Below are 8,641 nucleotides of genomic sequence, written 5' to 3'. Positions count from 1 at the left end.
TGTTGCCAATGAAAAATTTAAAATAATAATCAGAAACTGGACAAACTGAAGGTAAAAATATACAATGGCTACAATAAAGATAAATATTTATTTAATCAAAGTAGAAGTTGTGTTTGGACTGTAGGAATGTTTCATCCTTCCCTTTAGAAAAAAAATCAAGCAAGAAGAAAGCCAGAGTCTTTGCAGACTCCTGGAGAGTTCCCATTGTCCAGGGCTATCGAGAGCCCAGAATGGCATTAACCTCACAAAAGACACATTGTGCAGAGGACAAAAAAAAGCCCCTTCTTCTACAATAACTTTTAGCTTTTTTATTTTTAGAAAATGACAAAGGTTTTGCAAGCACTGACTGGTGAAACCTGTAGCAAGCCAGGCTGGACTTGGCTTTATTGATCTACTGTCCCGCATGGAAAGCAGCCAGGAAAAGTTTGAATGGCAATCCAGATTTGGCTCATAGAGAGGAAACCCCCGATTTTTCTAAATGTATTTTTTTTTCTAAATAAAACAGCATTATTCCCAGAGTGAATTCAGAAGGATTAGATGAGGTAACCCTGCAAAATCCTAAACCGGTTTTCTCCTCCTAGTCTTGACTAAGAAGCTGTACGCTCTTAAGAGCATTGGGAAATCTCTCAAAATGAAGAATTCCCTTCTAATCAAACAGATTTCCCGATTAATTCCCCAATTCCTTCTAAAATAAATAATCCAGCAAGGCTGGGACAAAAATTTTTTTTCTACAAAATAATAAGTTTTAGTGTGCGTTCTCTACCTGATGTTACAAGGTTCATGAATAATGCCTTCAGAAACATAAATGTTTTTACATTTGTTTGCAGATCATTTAAAGTGCAAATTGCATTTTATTTTATTCCAGACACTGTAATTTCAATGGTACTAGTTTATATTTAGAACTTGCATGAATGCATACTTGTCATTTAAAAAAATCTATCGCAGTAGCAGTGATGCTAAGGCTAGGATTTAAAAGTGGGGGGGGGGGAGAGAAAAAAGGGAAAGAAAGAGAGAGAGAGAGACTCCTGTTCTTCCTGCGTTTGTTTGCTTGCTTTTTGGAGGTATCATGCACCCGCCTAAGTGATGGCTTTGATGTACTAGGAATCGGTACAGTAGCAGGGTCCCTGGATGCTGTCTTTGATTCTAGGGATCTCCTTCGGGCTCTGGTGGGATGTACCGCGCCTAGTCTTTATCTGAAATCCATCCTCTCATTTCAAGCCCTTTGGCTTCTGAGACTCTGCTCCAAACTCTTGGAGGTAGCTGTAAGACTTTTTTTTTTTTTTTGACATTTAGGGAAAGAGTATGTAATTCCCACCCCCACCCCCCACACCACCACACACACACACACTCTAGACCTTTCCTCGATATTTAAATATATTGGCTTTCTTTCTTACGAATTTAGTCTGAAATTATTTTTCACTGCCTTTATTACATCCCTGCTTTTGATGGCAAAATAGCTTCCTGTGTTTTGAAAACATCTGCTTTCCAGGTTTTACACGAGAAAATTGATTTTACTTTTCTCTTAAGTCCAGAAAGGTAGAAAGTTGGACTTGTTTCCAAGTCTTTCCTTAAGTTACCCCCTTTCAGTTCTGATTCACTTTCTCCCTTTTATTTCTTCTAATCATCACTCCCCTCTTCCCCCTCCTTCTAAAGAACCAGAGAAGATTGATTGCGTCTTATTTCAGAAGACAGAATTAACATATTATATCTTTTTGTCTAGTCTATGGTACGTGTTAAAGTTTTCTCCATATTTTCTCCATTTGTCCTCTGATTGGGGGGGGGGTAAATTTTCCTCCTTTTTAAAAAAAAATCTCCGATTTGCAATTTAAAGTGGTTTCTATTCTAAGTCTCTGCTCCTTCTCTGTTCTTTCACTTAAATCTTTGCTTTAAGCTGTCCCACTCCATTAATGCCCCCCCTTCCTCTTTGAGGATGCTCTCTTCCCATTTAATTTAAACATTTCTGCGTTTGCCAAAAAATGAAAGAAAAGGAAAGGGGGAAAGAAAAAAACAAGAGCGAAAGAAAAGAGAGAAAAAAAGAAAGGAAAGAAAAAAAAATCTTAGCCAGGTTCCTATTGTTGGTTCTCTGCATTTCACTTCTCGGTGTGTGTGTGTGTGTGTGTGTGTGTGTGTGTGCGTGCGTGCGCGCGTGTGTGTCGTGTGTGTGTGTATGTGTTTTTAATACATGCATAAACTTTTGGTGCCTCTCTCCCTCTTCCTGGGCTCTTTTCCCATCCTCTCTTCCTGCTCTCCTCGCCCTGCTCATCACTTTCCCCTGTTTTTTTTTTTTTTTTCCCTCCCTTCCTCCCCTCTGCCTCCCTCCACCTCCCCCTTTTCTTTTTTGCTGAATCTTATTGATCCAGAAGGTGGCTAATTAGCCCTTCCCGTCGTGCCTGGGTAATGAAGCACATGCGCACTGAATTAATCACAGCCATTTTTTGCAGGAAACTAATTAGCAGAATAAAGATCCAAAGACTTTTTTTTCTTTTCACTCATCAGCTCCCACTTCCAGCGCGTCCCCTCCGACCGCTGCAGCCGCCGCCGCCGCCGCCGCCGCCTCCTCCTCCTCCTCCCGGCCGCAGCCGCCGCCGCCACCGCCTGCTTTGCATCCCAATTACAGCCTAGAGCCGCTGCCGCCGCCGCCGCCGCTTCTCCTCCGTGGCCCCTGCCCGCTCCGGGGGCTGTAAACTCCCCGCCAACCATGCTGCTCGGCGGCAGCGGCGGCGGCGGCTCCGGCTCCCCGGCTGCGGCCGCCTCCCGCCCCGGGCTCCGCCGAGCGCGCTCCAGCTCCGCCGCCGCCGCCGCCGCCGCCGCCGCCAGCAGCGCGTCCTCCGCCGCAGCCGACCCCCGCCAGCCGCCGCTGCTGCCTTGATGGGCTCCGCGGCCCGAGCGCCTCTTTTCGGGATTAAAAGCGCCGCCAGCTCCCGCCGCCGCCGCCGCCGCCGCCAGCAGCGCCGCTGCAGCCGCCGCCGCCGGAGAAGCAACCGCGTAAGTGGCAACTTTTCCCTCTTTTTTTTTTTTTTTTTCCCGCCGCCGCCGCCGCCGCCTGCTCCTCCTCCTCCTCCCGCCGCCACCGCCCGGACGCGGGGCTCCTCGGGGCGCCGGGGCTGCTTTGCATGGGGCTCGTCCTGCCCCCTCCCGGCTCCCGCGCCCGGCCGCCGCCGCCCGCGCTCCCCGCGCCCGCGCCCTGCTCGCTCGCTGCGTCCCGCTCGCCTTCCCCCTGCGCCAAACTTTCTCTTTCTCTTCTTCTTCCTCCTCCTCCCGCCGCCGCCGCCGCCGCCGCCGCGGAGCCCCGGGCCGCCCCCTCCTCCCCGGCCCCCGCGCCGCCGCCGCCGGCGGCCGGCGACCCCCCGAGAGGGTGGAGGCGCCCGGGGCGAGGCCCGCGCGGCGACTTTGGAGGCGCCTCCGGGCAGGGCCGGCCGGGGCGCGGGCTGAGGGCGGGCGGGCGGCCGGGCGGGCGGCCGGGGTCCGGGCGCCGAGACAAAGGCGGCGGGCGGCGGGGGAGGGGGGAGGATTCGCGGTGCCGAGTGCCCCCGCCCCCGCCGCCCCCGGCCCCCAACTTTGCCCCACCCCGGGAGGCGCCGGAGCCCCGGGCTGAGCCGCCGCGCGGGGCGCGCACCCGGCCGGGAGCCGTCGCCGCGGCCGCCACCGGCCGGCCGGCCGGGCGCCTTCCGCGCCAGTGCTCCACCGGCCGGGGACGCGGCCGCCAGCCCGGAGCCCTGGGGTCCGAGAGAGGGCGAGGGGCCGGCGTGGCCGCCCGACCTTCCACCTGCGCGCTCTCCGCCCTGCCCCACTAGCAGCGCCGCCAGCGCCCTGAGGGGGCTCTGCCCTGGACACTAGGGGCTCCCGGGGGCTCGGGGCTGCGCCGCCGGCCGGGACCAGACGCCGCCTGGCCGGCCTCTCCTTGCCGAGCTGAGAGACATCAGAGGATCCCTTCTTGTTTGTTTTTTTTTTTTTTAACTCCCCCTTTTCTCTTTCTTTTCTTTTTTTGCTCACGCGAATCTGGGATTGTTTACGTTCCGTTCCCCACTTTTACCCCTCGTCCGATTTCACTCCTCTTTTCCATGTATTTTCCCCATTAGGTGCAAAAATCACGTTCCTGATTTTTACATTACGCGTTTTCATGTACATCTTTTTGCGTATCTGTTGGAGAGTAGAGCTAAGTGTATTTTATGCCGGGTATTTAAATTGTGTATGGAATCAGTAGGCTTTTTGGGAAGCTATTTTAAAATACATTTTACTTTGCAAATTAATCTGTTGCTCAGACTCTGACTTTGGCAAAATGTGGTGCAGTTGCTTCGAATGTGGCAAATTCTTTGATTACAAGTGCTTGCAAAAAATCACCCACTCAACTTTTTCCCCCTTGTTGCTTTGAAGCAGGGTAAATATGACAATTTTTATTGGTCTCGATTATTGAAACTTGATCTAAGGACTATATGGAAGAAGGGAGCTGATTGCCTTTTTCTGGCCTCCAGTTCTCCTGACTTTTAAAAGGGGGGTTGTTAAGTACCTTTGAAGAATATGACATACGGCGATCGCTTGGCTGTAATGCAAATTACAGAACATAAATTCACTTTGAAATTAAAAAAGAGAGACTTGAGCCCTTTCAGTGGGGACACTTGAGGATTTATTATGTTTTTTAAAAAATTACTTTTTTTCTCCCTACTTTGGGAGAATGGCTAGTTCCAGACCAACTTATTTGGAGGTCTGTGGAAAGAGGCTTGGGAAATGGGAGAGGGGGAGAAGATTGATCACAATCTGCATAATCGATAGGGCAGTGTGCTGCAATCTTGTACCTACATTTACTGTAAATTTCTACAGTACCTGCAGCGTGGGTGCTCTAGTGCCTTGCTTGGCTTCTTAGAGCAGATTTAGAAACAGTGCAAGCAGAATTTACTGCCAGCTCTCTGGAATAATATAGAGGAAGTCCACTGGATTGTGGCTCATTTTAAAACTCCTTCATTTTACTGTACTTTTTTTTTTTCTTTGGTGAATCTGTTTACATGTGGGGGTTTCCGGTACTGAACCCCCAAAGTGTAGGTATCCTATAGGTTGAGAGTGGAAGGTATTGGGGGGAAATGAGGGGATAGGAATTCACTTATTGAATTACCACTTCGGCGGCCCTCTGGTTATCTTATAATGTGAAAGATCTTTAACTAGTGCAAGGAATTCAGAGAGAAGAATCCAAGAGCGAGTATTCCACCAGAGACTGAAGCAGTGTCAAAAGTAAGGATTGCTGTGTGTGTGCATATGAGAGAGAGAGAATACAGACACTTATCTTACAGTCAGGCTTGAAAGCTTGGTGGTAGGTGAATCCATATTTGGAGATGATTTTGAAATAGTCTAGCAAATGGTGCACGAACAGGATTTCATAAAAGTGTACACCGAGTCAGTTTTGAAAGGATTGCGGTTTGGGGAGATGAGGTGTGGGCAGGAAAACCCACTGTAGGCCAGCCGCCTTCCTCTGCCTGTGTGTCTCCTCCCTTCCCCCCTGCCTGAGTTCTAGTTTTTAATTACTTAATGCTGAAACGCACAGGGCTTATATAAATATTTGCAAATGCTCTTTCCTATTGATTCTCTGAATAAACTGCCCTACTCAGGTCCAGAGAGGAGGCAATTCAGATCTGCGGACTTTTTAAACATCAGAGTCTCTGGAGGAGGGTTGGTCTGTGCACGCGTGTGTTTATGGGTAGAATTGTAGACATGAAGATTTTGGGGTGCTGCAAGAAGAGTCCAGGGCCTCTGTGTGGGAACTGGCCCCAAGACCTGGCAGTTCTGACACATGCGTGCACGTGTGCGCGTGCGTGTGTGTGTGTACGTTTTATGTACTATGTGGGTGTCTACGCTGTGGGAGTCTAAATGCATTGCAGTTACACTACTTCCCCCCTCCCCCATTAAATATGGAGCAGTTTTCCAGGGCTTGGTGACTGCCTTCTCCTCAGGGTCACATTGAGTTTGAATCTGACCCAAGGTGCAGGAATCCTGCAACAGGGAAATAAAAGAATATACAGAATGGGGTCAGGTCAGCTGCTCAGAGGCCAAAACCCCTACAGCTGCTTTGATTTTATTTTTTGTGTGTGTATATTTTAGGCTCCTCCTGCCATGTTACAAATTGGGCCTCCCCCTCTCAGGTGTTTGCTCTGTAGCTTAAAGGCACCAGAGCCTCTGCCTGCATAGATGTCTGCTCCCAGCAAGAACAGAAAACCTACAATACCAAATCCAAAACAAAACTAGAGAGGAGGGGGAGGGAAAAAAAAACACCCTATTGAATTCAGGCAAATAAGGTTGGGTCTCCAGATCCGATTACAAAGCAGCTTTGAATATGCAAGACAGCACACAGGACCAGTTATTCCAGTTACAACAAACTATTAAAAAAAAAAGAGAGAGAGAGAGAAAAGAAAAGGCATGTTTAGGTCGTAATTTGTTAGTACAAGGAAAAGAATACCACAGAAAGCTGCCCTTTTTTTCCCCCTCCCTCCCTTTGCTGGCTTCACAGAATTCACTCACCCTTTCCCGATTTGTCTACTGTATAGGTTCCTTTATTAAAGTCTTTGGATTTAGGAAGATCGCTGCAAGCAACACATTTTCTGTATTTTTTTCCTTTATCTTAGAGGAGAGTTGGCAGGGGTTCTGTGGTTTGCAGTTACACAATATGTTATCATGTTTTTAATCACTAAATCATTGCAGTGGTTATAGATTTACAGTCTTGGGGTATTACAGAAAGAAGCAACGGTGGCTGTATATATATGCTTTTAAATTACACCCATGTAAACTGAGTACAGCGGCTGTGAATATGGTCGGCAGACTTCATCTCTCCCCCCCCACTCCCAGCATCTTATTTCTTTTTTCCTCTGTGATTTTTTTTCAAATTGTTCAATTTGCTTAAAATAAACTATACCTCCCCCTCCTATGTTCCTTTTCTCTTCACACCTCCCCCCCACACACACAATTTTATTTTTTTTTTAATTCAGACCTCTAATCCCAGATAAGGTAGAATTCAAACTCTTAAAATAAGACTTTGGATCAGGGAGGAGAGTAATAATAATTTAAAAAGTAGATTTCCTAAGAAATCCTCTTGGTTTCCATACCCACCTCCAGTATGGGGATGGAGGGCCAATGTGCACATCCGGAGGTGGGGGTGGGCAGACGGGAGACAAGGCAGGCCCGTGGCGCTTGCCTGCCTGGAACCTCCAGTGTCCTGTCACCGTGAACCAACTTTCAGCTTCTGTTTTTCATATTATTATGTAACAGAATCCTTGGCAGCATTAAAAATTCAGTATTACAAGCTGATTGTAATGCTGCCTCATTAGACAGCACTGTCTGGCCTTGTATTAAGTGAAACACAGAGCATGGCTTTTAGATTATAAACACCAATAAATATTAAGGATCAGCAGAGGGGGGAAATAGTCAGCTGGGTTTTTGGCCCCTTCTGTTTTATATCCCCTCCCATCGCCTTCCCTTTATCATCCCTGCCTCCTCCCATGGCACTCCTCCCCCCGCCCCCCCCCCACACGGTAACTGTCATCTGTTTTCTTGGGATGCTGATATGTCGACCCTGGTGACATTTTAGGAGGGCTTTTTATAGAGTTATCTTGTGTACACAAAAGGTTTGGAAGTTTGTTTTGTTTTGATCTGCAATAAACAGGCCCTTCACTTTGCTGATGTCATTTCCGTTCATATTTGAGTTGTTTATTGTGCTTCTTCACAGGGCCCTCACATCCCTACCCCCACCTCGCATTTCAGCCAGAGCCTGTGGCTGCCTGGGGAAGGGGGGGACACATTTCTAAGCTGCCAGGTCTGGGTTCAAAGGCTGAGGGTTGTGTGTCACTGCCTCGTCCTAGGGTTCGCCCGCTGGGGAAGATGTTTCCAGCTTCCAATCTGGTTAAACACTCCGACATCCACTTGCCCTGGTATTTTCATGGCATGTAGTCATTCACCTCAGCTTTCTTTCTTTGAAGGATGCCCCATACACACACACCTTGTCTACATCTTTAGTACATCCTTATTGTCCACATCTCCATGCAGCAACTCCCCCTCCAAAAAAGACCCCTAATCTCATAATGATGACTTTGATTCAGTTGCAAATCTGAAGCTGACTTTAGGGACTTCATGCTGTGAAAAAAAGAAAACGTTTCCAGGCGTTGCCCCACAGTCTCTCCCTCACCACCTTCTATCCCTGTTCAGTTTTTTTTTTTCTCCTTTTGCGTTTATTTTTCTGTTCCCTGCCTTTTTGTAGACATAAAGGCCATTCTGGTGTTACTGAAAATGACTGCAGTGTCCAGTGTCTCTTATTTCCATGTGATCTACAATCGGAGTGGAACCCCTCCTCCAAAAGAAAAAAAAAAATAGAGTGAGGAGAAGAAGGAGGAAAAATTGAGTGTGTAGGCCCCCAAGGCTTTCCTCTAATAGGATGATGGGTTTTAGGTTAAAAAAAAAATATTATTGTTTTGTTCTTTTAGCTTTAGAAATAATAGGGAGAGAGGGAAAAGCAGTCATTAGGAAGTTCACTGAGCTGCTTTCCAACTAAGACGGGTGAAAAATGAAGCTGCATTGACACTTGGCTTCATGTGAAAGCCCCAGTAACCTCTCCCCCCTTCCGTGGCCCTGGCCTTTTGTTCCTGGAGAACGGAGCTAAGGTGCTTTT

The 8,641-nt window shown here is 48.0% G+C and overlaps 1 protein-coding gene across 2 annotated transcripts in view; it reads left to right on the top strand.

The window, feature by feature from the left end:
• Positions 1-2,843: 2,843 nt before the first annotated feature.
• The window catches only part of ZFHX3 (zinc finger homeobox 3), a 259,323-nt gene continuing 253,525 nt past the window's right edge, over positions 2,844-8,641 (top strand). Inside the window, exon 1 of one of the 2 annotated variants that reach the window (XM_088829948.1) lies at positions 2,844-2,985. The gene's annotated coding sequence lies outside the window, so the exon portion shown is untranslated. The remainder of the gene's footprint in view (positions 2,986-8,641) is intronic. The other variant, XM_055412414.2, reaches the window with a different exon arrangement.

The sequence above is a fragment of the Moschus berezovskii genome, chromosome 22, assembly GCF_049115385.1.
Source record: "Moschus berezovskii isolate FMDL1 chromosome 22, NW_MosBer_1.0, whole genome shotgun sequence".
NCBI classification, from domain to species: Eukaryota; Metazoa; Chordata; class Mammalia; order Artiodactyla; family Moschidae; genus Moschus; species Moschus berezovskii.
This window is presented reverse-complemented; position numbering and strand designations above follow the sequence as displayed.